This window comes from Neolamprologus brichardi, chromosome 7, assembly GCF_056152115.1.
Source record: "Neolamprologus brichardi isolate AB-2024 chromosome 7, ASM5615211v1, whole genome shotgun sequence".
Lineage (NCBI taxonomy): Eukaryota > Metazoa > Chordata > Actinopteri > Cichliformes > Cichlidae > Neolamprologus > Neolamprologus brichardi.
Window position 1 is genome coordinate 45,786,139 of NC_142110.1, and position 13,692 is coordinate 45,799,830.

The following is a 13,692-nucleotide window of genomic DNA, read 5'->3' on the forward strand; positions in this document are numbered from 1 at the left end:
TAAGCAAATTACCTTTCCCACTGAAATAAGTCTTTCAGTGGCCCCTCAATCTAAGCTGATGGACTGTTTCTTCTAATTAAGGCCAAAGTTGTCTGATTGATAAATGAACTGTGGGTCAACCAGGCAACCAGAGACAGGATTTCGCTGCCAAGACTGCAAAGCCCCTGGGTTTCCCATCAGCCACAGGAGCAGATGGTTTAACACTCACTCAAAACTTCCTAGAGGAAAACAGGAATGTCTCTTCTGCTTTTGTTAGACCACGGGGATTATTATGGGCAGCCCCTTGAGTGCAAGGAGGCGAAGCCAGTGAGATTAGAATAAATAAATGGAAAAGTGTGTTTTGTGGTTGTTGTATTGGACACTATAATTTGTTGTTGTTCGTCAAGTGGAAAAGGATTTGATTTTGGAGTCAAATTAAACTTCATACTTGACCTTCAGTGACTTCAAATTTAACCCCTGAATGCTGACATATTTACATGTGTTTGTAATTGGATTGCATGGCTACAGAAGTCGTATATTGGATTGTTTTGGGGTTTTTTGTGCTCCCTAACTATGTCACAAACAGCAGGGATTACCTATGGCTTTACTATTTTATGATAACAGAGCAAAATTGAGACTTTTTTGATGGAGTTTGGTAATTAAGGACAATTAATATGTTGACGTGTAAATAAATGGAAAAATTGGCATGGCATATTTTACCAGCAGTTTAGTCTGACAGACAAGAATAAATGATGTAACTCAGTACTATCTTCTAAATTCTGACTTATCAAAAAAAATGTTGTAGGTTTGTAAGTTTAGTAAGAGCCATATCAAAAATACCTTTGATCTTGAAGTGTGTTTTAGCACGCTAAAACTCCAGTGCGCCACCTGTAACTTTACTGCTCTTTTAGGCATTACCAAACTGCCTCTGATGGAAAAAAAAATCTACTTTAGCAAAAGGTCAGTGTCCTTGATTTGCTCCAGCATGGAAGTGAGAATTTTACTGAGCAAGTCCAGCTGTGAGATTCACACATTTCAGCTACTGTGTGTCCTTGTCTGGTCAGAAAACGTACACCTTATTCCATTTACTCATTTAGTTAATTTAATAAGGCAGCCATGTGCTCAGGGAGGAATCACGGTAACTGAATCTTTTCATCTCTTCTTCCATTCAGTGTCTTTGCTATGTTAGTGAACGGATGGCTTCTCAGTCTTATATTTGCTGATTTCGTGCTTATTTGATGTAAGAGAATCAAAATGTTTTAAAGAGTTAAGAGTTTGTTTGTTTGCCTTTAATTAAAAGGACTTTTAAAGCCTCACCTTAATTTGCAACGACAAAGAAGCTACTAAGTTAAGCACAAATTTAATATTAAAAGTTTTTAGTGACCGTGCACGTTAAACGTCTGTGGTGAATACTTTATCACTGTAGCCTTCACACCACTCACAAACACACAAAAGAGCTTTCAGCACCACAGTCGAGGGAGGGGTGTGGCCGCACATGGAAAATATGTGCTGAAGACTCCCTCCCTCTCTCTCCCTCCTGCTCTCACCCTGCAGCCCGTCTCAATCACACTCCAACAACACAGAGCAGGTAGTTTGAGCAGAGGCAGTGGGCCGGCTCCTTCTGTTAATTCCCTCTGATTTATATAAAGCTGTAAAACGAAAATTTGTCCAGACACCATTAATCACAAAGGCTCAGAGCGTCTAGGCGTAGTGAAGAGATTCTTTCTGGGGGCATCTACGGGCAGTTAATTTGCCATTTAAACCCCACCTGTCTGTGTCAACTAGTCCGTAGAGAGGTGCATGAATGAAGCCCAATAACTGTTCCAAGGGTTGGGCTGTATCCTTTCCTTCTTGCGTTACCGCAGCCAGGGGCAGGGACCACGTAAAAGGGGATTCAGTGGGCAAATAAATAACACAGGCTTGTTGTTTGTCTAAATAGGCTGTCAGCACAGGGGCCAATTGTTCTGAAAATTTCTTGTGCAGTCTTTGTATTAAGACCGTTGCTTAAAAAAAAAAAAAAAAAAAAAAAAATTTAAGGTTCAAAAAATAGAGAGGAAAAACATCAATACTGCAATAATTTAATAATTCAGACAGTTCTTCCAACTGTGTTATGTTTTCTTAAATAAATCTGTGTTATCCTGACAGCTTTGTTTGCTCTGAATTACAGCAGACCGTATCCTCTGGCAGCTGAAAATGGAACAAGATTAAAGACATTTGCTTGTTTACCAACTAAAATGTTAATTGGCTTTTGTTTTATTTCACAGTGTGGTAGTTTGGGCTCACACTTTCCACTTCTTATTATTCTTGACAGATTTGACACATTATATGTTGCCCGAGCTGGTCTCTCTATTAAATGTCCACCTGCTGCTTAGGAATGACATTCAGTGGGCACACACCCTATTAGAGCTCGTTAAAGAGCACACGATATGGGAAACACTACATATTCACAGCATCACAGTCTTGGGTGAACCTTAAAGGAAGCAGGTGCTTTGGTTGACTCGTGTCACCTTGCCCTTTGCTGCCTTTTAGAGTAAAACTGAAAGACAACTATTGTGTATGTAGCCGCTAAACTGGTGGACCTAACTCTTAACCACCACGTCCGTATATATACAAGCGGAAAAGGGAGTGAGTGGGTCAGCGCTCGGAGAACAGAAACTAAGCCAGCTTTAAACACACCATTTATTTTTAGGGTAAAACACAGTCAGAACCCCCAAATACAGGCTAAAATCCCCGCTACACAATAAAAATAATGTTCGCAACCCGCTAAAAGCCCTGCCGGCAGGAATAACTATACACTAAAAACCAAAACTAAATAAATGTTTTTTTTGTATGATAAAAACTTTCCCCCAGAGTCCTATATTCCCTCTTGTCCAGCCACACACATGCGGGCAAATGTTCCTTAGATGGAGAAGAGACAGGAGAGGAACTCCTCTTCCGGGATGGTAAAACTCGCCAGCAGCCGACCAGGGAGGAGGCTCCTATCTCCGCCTGACGGTACGCGGCCGTGTAGTCCAGCCGCTCTCCGCACCTGCGCACGGCTTCCCTCGCAGCCCCGCCAAATGCAGGCAGAGGCGTCCCCCTGCCCTACTGTGGATTTCACGTTGCCTCCCACTGTTGCTATTTCGTTTGTCTGGACTGGATCGCCGGGTTATGCTGGCCGATCGTCGGATATCTCGTGACGTCCCACAGGCAGGCCGGTCTTTCTTCACAGGTGCTGGGCTGCACACGTTTTGTTTCCTGCTCCTCGCTTCTCGTGTGTCTCTCCTCTCTCCTCTTTGTGCTCACCATCTCCCTTAAGTCCTTTTGGTGGCTGATAGGCCACCTCGGGAAACGCCCCCACATCACAGGTGCCTACAATTGTCCGCTTAATACACAGTGGAAAAAATACTACACAACAACACCAAACACGCACTATAAATATGGGGATAAAATCATGCAATAAAAATATCAATAAAAACATGCAATATCACTATTACAATAAAAACATGCAAATAAAATCGACACTAAACAAAATATAAAAACACAATTTTCCACTGTGTGACATCCCCCCACATTTTACCTGTGACAGTCCCTGTCACACTAGTCAAGCGACCTGTAACGGGCGGGTGGCTGACCAAAATTAGGCCTCGTCGAGCGGCGCTCCTCTGACAACTCTCCCGGCCGCTGGGCTGGAGCGCTAGGCGCAACACCATAAAATGGGGGCTCAACTAGCATCTCTCCCTCAAGGCTGACTCCCTGCCCCTCTGAGTGGTAGTCTGCTGCAGGGGTAATGCACAACTTTAGTGCATTCCGATGGAGGACCTTCTCCCCCCCCCCTTTCTCCGGCTGCACCCTATACACTACACCTGTATTGCCAACCCCTTCCACTACCACATATGGCTCTGAGCTCCAACCTGGGTGCAACTTGCCTTGTCCCTGCCTATTCCTGTCCCTTATCCAAACTCTCTCGCCTGGCACCAATGGCAGGGCCCGCGCACTTCGGTCATAAGCCCTCTTGTTTTGGGTGGCTGCTGCCTTCATCTTCTTCCTAGCCATCTCATAGGCAAAAGATAGTTTCTGGTGATGGTCCTTAACCCACCCTCCCAGGTCGTGGCATGGGGATTCCCGCTCAACACCTAGGTTTAAGTCCACCGGCTGTCTCAAATGCCGCCCAAACATCAGGTACGACGGCGCATACCCTGTGGCACTATGGACAGTATTATTGTATGCTTGTAAGAGCTCTGGGAGATATTCTGGCCACCTCTGTTGTCTCTCTGACTCTAGGGACCGAAGCATGTGCAGCAATGTCTGGTTCATCCTCTCAACCCCACCATTTCCAGCCGGATGGTATGGGGTGGTCTTGCTTTTCGTAATGCCATAGCACTTACACAGCTGGTACATCAGGGCAGACTCAAAACTTCCACCTCTATCTGAGTGTAGCCTGGTCGGGCAACCGAAGGTCTGAATCACGTGAGCCCAAAGAGCATGCACCGCAGTCTGAGCAGTCTGGTCTTTGGTAGGAACTGCCCAGGTGTACCGTGTGAAAAGATCAGTCATCACCAGAATATTCTGGTACCTGTCTGTGGGCCTCCCCAATGTAAGAAAGTCCAGGGCCACAACCTCAAGGGGATACGACACAGTAATGGGATGCAAAGGGGCTCTAGGCCTATTTCTATCTCGCAGGCTACACGCAGCGCACCCTAGCTGGAATTCACGCACCTCCTCTTCCATGCTGGGCCAATAAAAGAAGCGACATATCCTGGACAGTGTCCTTTCCACTCCCGCATGCGCCGCTGCCTCATGATACTTCTCCCACACCTCCTTGTGTCTCTCTGCAGGACATAGGATCTGAAGGTACATTTCGTTAGTGCTAGGGTCCCTTACCTCTCTGCACAGAGTACCCTCACAAACCTGCAGCCTTCTCCATTGCTGTAATAACTTCTGTACAGGGCTAGGCAGGGCTCTCCTCGTTGGTGCATCAGGGGGAATTCCCTCTTCCACATACTCCCTCAGGATGCGCAGATCCATGTCCTTCTCCTGCGCCTCCTTCCAGTCATTCATCTGCGGCACCAGCCCCTGTGAATCCAGACGTGGAGCACTCGTGGTGTTTATGTAGGCTGTTTGACAGTCTGTGGGAAACCTAGAGAGAGCATCAGCATTAGCATTCTCTTTTCCAGCCCTGTACTTAACCTCGAAGTCGAAGGATGCCAGCTGTGCCACCCAGCGTTGCTCTGTTGCCCCAAGTCTAGCATTCTGTAAGTGGGCCACGGGATTGTTGTCGGTATACACGACAAACTTGGCACCTGTCAAGTAATCCTTGAACTTCTCAGTGATGGCCCATTTTAGAGCTAAAAGTTCCAGTTTGAAGGAACTATAGTTTTTGTCATTTCGCTCGGTGGGGTGTAGGCTCCTGCTGGCATATGCAATCACCCGTTCCTTGCCATCTTGCACCTGAGCTAACACAGCACTTAAGCCTTGATTACTGGCATCAGTATAAAGTGCAAAGGGCTCCAGGAAATCTGCATAAGCCAGAATAGGGGGCTCGGTAAGAGCACGTTTCAAACTGTTGAAGGCTTCCTGACATTCAGCCGACCACTGGACCTGCATGCTTGACCTGCTAGAAATTCCCACGAGCAGAGCATTTAAAGGTCGAGCCAACCTAGCAAACCCTGGGACGAATCGCCTGTAATAACCTGCCAGGCCAAGGAAGGCTCTGACCTGACGGGTGGTAGAGGGAACAGGCCAGTCCTGGACAGCTTGGATTTTCTCAGGGTCTGGTCTTATCCCTTGTTGGTCGACAAGATGCCCCAGGAACTTCACCTGACGGTGAAACAGCTTACATTTGTCCAGCCTCAGCTTCAGTCCATGTTGCCACAGCTTCTGCAGGACATTCTCCAACTGCTGTAGATGAGTAGAGAAGTCAGGTGAGTAGATTATTATATCATCCAGATATACCAAAACAGATTCAGAAAGATGACTACTTAGACACCGCTGCATCAGGCGCTGGAAGGTGGCAGGGGCATTACAGAGTCCAAAAGGCATGCGATCAAACTCAAACAAACCCAGAGGAGTGGTAAATGCAGTTTTCTCCCGATCCTTAGGATCCATTTCCACTTGCCAGTATCCACTGGCAAGATCTAGTGTGGAAAACCACTCGGCTCTGGTCAGACATGTTAAAGTCTCTTCAATTCGGGGGAGTGGGAACGCATCTTTATGAGTTACTGTGTTTAATTTCCTGTAGTCTACACAAAATCGCCAACTGCCATCCTTTTTCCTCACCAACACAATGGGGGCTGCCCAGGGACTGCTACTCTCCCGAATGACACCTTTGTTCAGCATATCTGCTAGAAGTATCTTTATCTCTTTGTACATCAGTGGTGGTAAAGGGCGATACTTTTGTTTAATGGGTGGTGCATCACCTGTGTGGATCTGGTGTTGGACCAAATCAGTTCTTCCGTAATCCTCCTCATTCACAGCAAACACCTTTCGCCACCTCTGCAGCAGGGTCTGGAGCTCGGCCTTCTGCTGGGGGGTCAAGTCTATGCTGTTAATCAGTTGACTCACCTCCTCTTCAGGGATCGCAGGCTCTTCGGGCCCAGCTGCTTCAACTACGCCCACCTCGATCACACCATCGGATCCCATTGTCAGGCTAAGGTCACTGTCCAACTCCACATCCGACTCCTCCACCTGATACAACTGGCCCATTTTCTGGTAGCGTCCTATAGTCACTTGGTATGGATTAGGGTTACAGACCCGGATAGGGAGCCTCCCTCCTTTGACTACTGACAGGGTTCGGGCCACCCCCCAGGGTCCAGCATCAGGTAATGCCTCCACTAGGGCCAAGCGTTCTGTCCCACCCTTGCCTTTACACGTCCGGCCCCAGACCATCACTTCACAGTTTGGGGGCACCTTGATTCCCCTGCGGCTAGCAGGTCGAACATAGCCTAAGAAGCCATCAGTCTTGGTGGTGACAGTCTGTTGGCAGACGGCAAATGCCTCTTTCCATGCTCTGCAGGACTTCAGCTTTTGAGGGTGAAAAGCAGACTTGCCTTTGGCAAAAACATCATTCCAGCATGCACTAATAACATTCATACCAATAATTAAAGGGTGCGTGGAACAGTCATTTCTCACAACCACAACCCCTTTTCCTGGTATCTCCACCCCTTCTACCTCAAAATCCATAACCGCATAGCCTGAGTATGGTATCTCAAGTCCATTGGCTGCCTTTAAGGCAAACAACAGGGGTGTGTCAGTTTTATTCACTTCAGGGAAATGGAGATCCATTACCTGCTGCTGCACCAGTGTAACCTGAGAGCCTGTGTCTAATAATGCCGTCATTTTAACTCCTCCCATACACACCTCAATAAGTGGACATTCTCCCACAAAAGCTGTACTGGCCCCCTGATTGTTTGAAATGTCCCTTGTCCCCACCGCCTGGGCCTCAGCAGTGGGGTTTATTAGTTTAAAGGTGGTTGCTGGTCTAGTGTGCTCGGACAGAATCTAGCAATATGCCCAGGTTGTTTACAACGATGGCAAATGGGTTCTCCCTCTCGGGTCCAGTTATTAGCATACCCAGAACGCTTTGGCTTAAACCTCGATTTATTAAAAGCTGAGCCGGCTGGGCTTTGCTGTGGCAAGAGCGGTTTAATTTCATTAACAACATCTTTGACAAGATCTCGCATTTGACCCTTGACATCCTCCATAATTTCTTTTTTAAATGTCTCTTTCCAGTCTGGTTCATAAGGTGGCTTAGCACACCTGGACTCACCCACTGCCAAGCACGTAGTTTGTAATCCCTGGTGTCCCAGCTGTTCCTCCTCTAGGAGCAACGCCTCCCGATGGACTGTTGCGAAATCCTCTTCTGGATGGTGACGCACATAGGCTCGCAGGGTTTGTGACAACGGGCCCTCCCGCAGGCCCAGCAGCATCTGTTCCTGTAAACACTTTTCAGTAGGTGCTTGATCTGGATTGCGCTGTTGTAGCCTGCAGTGCAACTCCCTCAACCTTAAGGTAAAAGACTTTACCGACTCATTTGGTTTTTGTATACAGCTAAAAAACTGCGACCTCAGAACCGCTAGGGAGGTATTGTCACCATATAGAGAATCTAGATATGCGAATATTCTCCTAATCTGGTCTCTCTCTCTTTCTTCTAACACGCTTACTTGACGCTTTGCCTCACCGCTTAAAGCCCCAATTAAAATTTCTACTTTCCGGGCCTCAGCTATTTCTTGAGCATTCAATAAACCTTGTATTTGTTCTTTCCAGTCTCCATATGAAACATCTGCTTCAGGACCCTTGTATTTTGGTACCCAAGGGGCACCCGGATACACTGGCATCATCATCTCTATATCTGCACTCCAGGCGCTGAACACTGCTCCCCAAACTTGTATCCTGTTGACAAACGCCAAAATTATGTAGCCGCTAAACTGGTGGACCTAACTCTTAACCACCACGTCCGTATATATACAAGCGGAAAAGGGAGTGAGTGGGTCAGCGCTCGGAGAACAGAAACTAAGCCAGCTTTAAACACACCATTTATTTTTAGGGTAAAACACAGTCAGAACCCCCAAATACAGGCTAAAATCCCCGCTACACAATAAAAATAATGTTCGCAACCCGCTAAAAGCCCTGCCGGCAGGAATAACTATACACTAAAAACCAAAACTAAATAAATGTTTTTTTTGTATGATAAAAACTTCCCCCCAGAGTCCTATATTCCCTCTTGTCCAGCCACACACATGCAGGCAAATGTTCCTTAGATGGAGAAGAGACAGGAGAGGAACTCCTCTTCCGGGATGGTAAAACTCGCCAGCAGCCGACCAGGGAGGAGGCTCCTATCTCCGCCTGACGGTACGCGGCCGTGTAGTCCAGCCGCTCTCCGCACCTGCGCACGGCTTCCCTCGCAGCCCCGCCAAATGCAGGCAGAGGCGTCCCCCTGCCCTACTGTGGATTTCACGTTGCCTCCCACTGTTGCTATTTCGTTCGTCTGGACTGGATCGCCGGGTTATGCTGGCCGATCGTCGGATATCTCGTGACGTCCCACAGGCAGGCCGGTCTTTCTTCACAGGTGCTGGGCTGCACACGTTTTGTTTCCTGCTCCTCGCTTCTCGTGTGTCTCTCCTCTCTCCTCTTTGTGCTCACCATCTCCCTTAAGTCCTTTTGGTGGCTGATAGGCCACCTCGGGAAACGCCCCCACATCACAGGTGCCTACAATTGTCCGCTTAATACACAGTGAAAAAAATACTACACAACAACACCAAACACGCACTATAAATATGGGGATAAAATCATGCAATAAAAATATCAATAAAAACATGCAATATCACTATTACAATAAAAACATGCAAATAAAATCGACACTAAACAAAATATAAAAACACAATTTTCCACTGTGTGACATGTATTTTCATCCTTTGTTTTCCCTACACAAATGGACATGTAGTTATGTTTCACGCTGGCTACATTTTCTTTTGGTTTTTTTTTGAGGGGGGGCTTTTCTGTTTCTTCGGCCCTATTTTGCAATATGTCTCTGCAGTGACTGGAACAACTAATTGGAGTGAGAGACAGGTGGAGCCACTGCGTAACAATCAGTCCTATTAGTGGCAGAGCCTTAGCTCACGCTAGGCAGTCTTTTTGTTTTTCCAGGGTGTACACTGAAAAGAGGGCATGAACTTTTGACGCTCTCGCCTACGGGGGCCCTAGAAGCTTGTAAGACTTCACTTACTGCAGTTAATATTAAAGTATCTATATTATAGGGTTAGTTGGTAAAAGCACCTCTTTGCACACATATAGGAAGGGAAACAGATTACACTGATGCCTCTGATACTCTGAAAAGATGATCTTCATTATAACTCCTTTGATGTTTCAGATTTGTGTGTGTGCAAATACAGACCTCAGGATTATACTTCTCTGCACTGATCAACACTTCCATGGCTGGATTTTTTTTCTAAATTCATCATCACACATTTAAGTGTAATTACTTGCCTATAGATCTGGTTGGCTCTTGCCTCATTCTTAAATTTTGTCTCAGCTTGTGTGTGTGTGTGTGGGTGGGTGTGGGTGGTTTGTATGAGTACCAGTTCCATAGTGATGTGTCAGTAGGAGCCTGTCCAATGTGTGCAGGCATGTTGCAGTGTAATGGAAGCAGGCAGGTGTGAGGGTCACGGCCAGTTTGTGAGCCAGCGTCTTAACCCCTGCTGTCTGCTTTGTCTGACCGTCAGAGGAACCCCTTAATTAGACCCTTTAGTTAGTAACGTCCGCCCGATGCAGCCCAGCAGACATGCCGCAACAATCCTTTCATTAAATGCTCCTGGATGACTTGACATGGAGAGATTTGGTTTCCCAGTTCCTGCTGCACAAAGGCCATGTTAAGGAAATTTCCTCTCATTTCTCAGTTTGAGAAATGAGAGCACTTTTTGTTCCCTTTACTGAGAAACAAGCATGTGTAAGCCTTAGTTTGTAGACTATTTATATTCATCTAGTTGCTAGGTAAAAAGACCCCCCCCCCCCCCCCCCCCCACCCCGTTCTTTTTGCAAAGGAAAATAGTTACAAAGCAATAAGATTCACAACATACCTTGGGTGATAGTGACATTATGTGCCTAACTGTTTATTAGTCTATTTCAAAGCTGTAAAATCTTGCTTTTTTGTCATGAGCCATTAATTATAGGTTTACACACTGCTGCATAGTGTTATTTCAGCAAACTGCTGCTTTTGGTCAGTGTATGTTTGCAATATGAGTTATGTAACTTGCCAAACTAAAGAGATCCAAGTGGCCAGAAAATGATTGGAAACAGAGCTGTGAGGGAATTAGCTAAAGTGGGGCTCAGTGGCAGCCAAGTTCGCTGACAAAGACAACAGGTCTCACGCTGTAGAGATCCAGGACCACAACCTGGTCCAGTGACCTTCAGAGGCAGACACAGAGAACGAGAGTGAGGCAAAGGATTTTATTCTGCTGTTCTTGGCCAGTCTGCGATGTTGCCTTGGCCATGAAAAATCACCTTCCTAATGGCACCTTCAGAGCCAGATGGACATCTCGGAGTGTTGTGCAGCTGTTTGTGCCAGTGTTTGAAATCTGAGCCACAGGTGTGTTTCAGGTGCAGCTACCAGTTTGTCAACAGAAAGGACCTTGTGCTTTGTTGTAACTGTAGGCTGAGCTGGGCTCCAGTGCTGGTGGTTATTTCTAAAGAGATTACAACATTGCTGAAGCTTTATTAAGGTTCTCACGAAGAAGCTACATACACAAAGAAAAGTATATATTTTAGTAGGAAATCTGATCATGTTGACATGCACTGCAGCTGTAGATTTTGAGTAGCAGATTGAGAATAAAGAAAAAAAATCCCCTCACAGGTATATCAGTTAACATCTCAGAACAGGAGGATGTAGAGTTTGCATGTTAGTTGTGAAATGAATGGTATTAGATAAACTGGATTACAGAAATAGACATATATATATATATATATATATATATATATATATATATATATATATATATATATATATATATATATATATATATATATATATATATATATATATATATATATATATATATATATATATGAATGTTGCAATTATTAAATGAAAATTAATATATTTGCCATCTTGGGTGGCACAGTGGTTAGCACACTCACCTCACAGCAAGAAGATACTGGGCTCGAATCCAGAGTCTCCCAGCTGACGCCTTCCTGTGTGGAGTTTGGAACTTGTGCCTACATGTGTTCTTTGACTTCCTGCTACAGCCCAGACTTTAAAACCAGACCTTAGTAAGCCAATGATGGACTGATGTGCTTCTTTGCCAGAAAGTTTAACAATCGCCAGTCTAAAAGCTTCCAAAATTAAACAACAATGTAGTGTAGTTATAGTTAGCTTTATCCTGAAGCTACTGCTTCATCCCATTATTTGACTCTTAATAAACAAATCATATTAATTATTGAATATTTCTGTTTTTATAGAAGATAATGTAGTCTAGTGGAGCGGGGGGTCAAAGACAGGCAGGCTGCCTTAGCATGCATTCTAAAAATACAAAGTCCATGAGGCCAAAGCAAAATACTTTCCAACAAAACTTTAACCAGACAGGATCAACTAAGGGGAGATTAACAGAAACACTGAGAAAGAACACAGGAGAGACACACTGAGGGTTAACCAGGGGAATAAGACAAGGTACAGGTGAAACCAATCAATTAGATGGAGGACATAAAAGCAGCGTAAAGGTAAAACAGACAAAGGACTACTAAAAAAAAAACAAGTAGTAACAGGAAAACAGACTCCAACTTAACAAAAAAAAAATGCAAGCAGACACAATGGGGGCCAAACTAAAGAAATACATAAATATAATGCCCAAGCATGAATGAAATCAAAACAGAATAATCCCTCTAACCAAATTCAGAACACTAGAATAATTATAAAAACCAAAAGACAGCAAAATGTATTCCTAAACAAAGCTAAGGCTCAAAAGTAACAAAATATGCAGATTAGCTAGGAAATCCAAAATAACCCCCAAAAAACCATGACCCTCAGTGGCTAAGCATGTAATTGAATTAAAACCACAGCCAAAGAACAAAAACTGAATGTTGTCACAAAATAAGCTGCATGGCCATTATGAAAAGGGACAAGCATACAAATTAAAAATAAAAAAAAGTTTAACCCTGCCTTGTATCAACAGTTCAAGCTGGGCTGGTGGTGTAATGGTGAGGGGGGTATGTTGTCAGCACACTTTGGGCCCCTTAGTACCTTCGTTAAAATACAACAGAGTCCCTGAGTGTTGTTGCTGACCATGTCTATTATGACCACATTGTCTCTCATTATCTCTCATTATTATTAAATGTTTATTTACTTTAAATGAAAGAAACAAGGAAAGAACTTCAGCTAGCCCTGATGTGTAGCATAATCAGAGGTGTAAATTAGAGCATGCTTGAAGAAATTTAGTGTGTGATGTTGTTTAGTGCAAAATAAAAGGGCAAGAAGAAAAAAACATTGTGTAAAAAAAAGAAGAAGAAAAAAACAGGTGTCTGAGGGAAGAGAGCCACACAGGAGCTGAGCTCTGAGGGCTTTTATTGAGCGCTGGCACACTGGTCCCAAGTGCTGCTGGTGTCACTGGAAACGAGCCACACCAGCCCAATAATGGCCGTCGATGAGACCTGCCGCACAAACAGGGCTAAAGAAGCTAGAGTGGAGTGGGTATTCACCTTATTTACGTCATAAAAACAGGCAGAACTGGATTACATTTTAAGATTTTAATTTGATTACACAGGCAGTTAAGCAAGTACTGGGTTTCGTAAGATCTCAGATTGTGGGAATTTGCATTTTACAATTGATATATATGTAGGGGTATGACATTAAAAAATGTTTCCGTCATGATAAAATAATTTATTCACAATGCACTATAAAATGCAAATACAGCTTTACATGTCCTCTCTGCATTCATTTTACTTGACTAGCTGGAGGCAGTGTGCAGTGAAAGGTTTATGAGGATCACAAACTTTTGACATTTATAGTCTGATGAAGAAAGTGCACGGTTGCGACAGACTTAATTATTACTTGCGAACTGTGCACTTAATGGTCGTCTTGATGCCATAAATGCTAGTACGTGGATACGTGTTACGTAAGTATTGTTATTTTCCATCAGACAGGTCACATCCCGAATCAAACATAATTGCATTACATATTCTATCACGAGCTTTTTAGTTTCAGTTTGAAACTTCAGATGAGCATTTAACAGCCAGCACGAACCCTCC

At 44.5% G+C, this 13,692-nt stretch overlaps 1 protein-coding gene and 1 pseudogene across 3 annotated transcripts in view; one reads left to right on the plus strand and one right to left on the minus strand.

Annotated features, from left to right (window-relative positions):
- The window catches only part of bmpr1bb (bone morphogenetic protein receptor type 1Bb), a 64,520-nt gene that overhangs the window by 26,753 nt on the left and 24,075 nt on the right, over positions 1-13,692 (plus strand). The window lies entirely within an intron of this gene.
- LOC148102182 (uncharacterized) lies at positions 6,143-7,311 on the minus strand (annotated as a pseudogene).